The sequence below is a fragment of the Clarias gariepinus genome, chromosome 18 (genome assembly GCF_024256425.1).
Source record: "Clarias gariepinus isolate MV-2021 ecotype Netherlands chromosome 18, CGAR_prim_01v2, whole genome shotgun sequence".
NCBI lineage: Eukaryota > Metazoa > Chordata > Actinopteri > Siluriformes > Clariidae > Clarias > Clarias gariepinus.
The window spans coordinates 29,684,171-29,686,407 of record NC_071117.1 but is presented as its reverse complement, the minus strand read 5'-3'; the positions used below and the strand labels follow the sequence as shown (position 1 = coordinate 29,686,407).

The following is a 2,237-nucleotide window of genomic DNA, read 5'->3' as shown; positions in this document are numbered from 1 at the left end:
CTTTTTGTACACTCTACTGCACATACTCAGGATTCCCCCACCTTATTTAATTTGTAAAGTTATTGAATGTTGTGTAATTACTGTGTATAGTGTTTTTGTACAGTATGTTGGTCTTTACTCTAAAAGATACAAACAGCCAGAACCACATTCCTTGTGTGTGTCAACATATTTGGCAAATAAAACCTGATTCTGATTCTGATTACACTTTCAAAACTGAAATAGATGCTGAAATGAGTTTATTAAGAATAATTTTTTTCACCACATGATTTGATGAAAAAGATGCTCAGACAAAACTAATTAAATATCCTCCTGCTGTTGCTGAATACATGATTTAAAAACAAAATCAACAAAAGTGTAGAGTGAGATGATCTTCCTTTAGGTCAGACTTGTCCATGGTTCTCTCCTAATTGCAGAAGTCCGTCTGACAGCACTTGACGTTGTAGATAAAACTTTCGTGGCATTTCTTGGGTGGCATGCATCGTTTCCTCACGAGTACAGCTACAGCTGTAGGACATAAAGAGCATCCAGCTGTGATCCTGGTGTGATTAGCATGCTTTCATTTAGATCAGGTGTGTGTGTGTGTGTGTGTGTTAAATGTTGATGTCATGTAAAATAATAAAATGTGCTGCCTTAAGATCAGCTGTACCGTTGTGTTAAATTACTGATAAATAACCATAAGATAAAACATACGGTGATAAGAACGAACTTCATAATGGCCACAGACTTCGCCGGCATTGCACGCTACAGGAACGGGGTTACATTTTTCACGCACATATGGGATACACCAGTTGCATTGCAGAGCAGAACCTGCAACAGAGTGCAGAAGAACAACAAATATAAACTTTATATATAAAGTACTTCTAAAAAAAACTTGTTTGTTATGCATTCATTCATTCACCGACCACTTAATCCATTAAATCAAATCATGTATGTGTTTAAATCACTCACATTACGTTACCAAATAAACCTCAGCTCATTATAATACTGTGAATGTATAGTGTACTTTAAACTCACAGACATTGTAATGCATTTTTTTCTGGTTTGTGTAAAATTATTAGGAATATTACTAAACCAGTCTGTGGACCAGTGAGGTGAACTGGTTTAGTTTTAAGTCTCAGTTGAAATAAGTACTAGCTCGAGTGAAAGTGGAAAAAAGAAATGTGCATTTTATTGAGACATTTGAAAGAACACATAATTGTAGGAATATATAATTTTTTAAATCAGGAAAGACTATGGAGTTAGAGGGAGTGTACAAACTTTTGGCTGGTAGTGTCTATACACAATCAAATACAGCACCTTTACAGAAGTCAGGATACAGATTTAGATTCTTTATGTACATGTGAGAGGTGACAGTGCTGAAGAAATCATCTATGTGCTTTTACTTCACATTGACCATAACGTGTCCCAAATAAACAGAACAGATTGGAGTCAGCCTCGTCCTCTGATTGTTCACTACAGGTCGTTTTTATTTGAAATATGCATGTATAAAATTTTATTTTCATTTGATCTGAAACCCAGTCTACACTCACCGCTCATCAGCATCACAGCAAAAACCAGAGATAGGAACAGAATCTTCATCTTTATTCTACAGAATAAGAAAGATTTGATATTAAAAAAAACAAACATACCACAACAACAACAACAACTAAAAATCGAATGAGATGAGATTGTCCAAGAACTTACCCTTAGTGTTTGCGAGTGTAGTGAAGGGAAAAGGAGTCTCTGAGCTTCACCTGTCTATCAGTTCTGATCCCATTACATTATTGTCTCTTCTTTAAATCCATCTAGTGTGTGAGTTCCAGCCCTCCTGGTTTTCACAGTCACTACAGACTTTCAGACATCAATCAACTAAAGGATACATGATTTCACACTGAGGTACAAAACAAATCACGCTGTTACAGTTAATCATGTGGTTTCTTGCAGTCTGCTACACAATGTTATTCTATCTTTCCATAAGAATCACTCCCTTTTGTTATAATGTAGAGACTAAATGTCTACAGTAAAAACAAAACCATCTGTAACAAGTGTAACTATGATAACTTTCATATTCCAAATGTAGCCAACATAAGATATAAAACTAACTAACAAAGGGAATGGTGACTACAACTTCAAAAGACCCTGTACATCTGATGACTGATGGAAAAAGCTTTTTATGATATTATCTGGACATTTTGGTTCTGAGAGTCACATCTACTGGCACAGATTCACTGCTATGAAACTCTACATGAAACAGTCCG

General features: G+C 35.5%; 1 long non-coding RNA gene across 1 annotated transcript; it reads right to left on the bottom strand.

The window, feature by feature from the left end:
- Positions 1-278: 278 nt before the first annotated feature.
- Positions 279-1,576, bottom strand: LOC128506398 (uncharacterized). Its single transcript, XR_008355706.1, has 3 exons — positions 1,530-1,576; positions 691-807; positions 279-504 (listed from the first exon to the last, which is right to left on the bottom strand). It is a non-coding gene; the product is annotated as an uncharacterized LOC128506398 (long non-coding RNA).
- Positions 1,577-2,237: the final 661 nt, after the last annotated feature.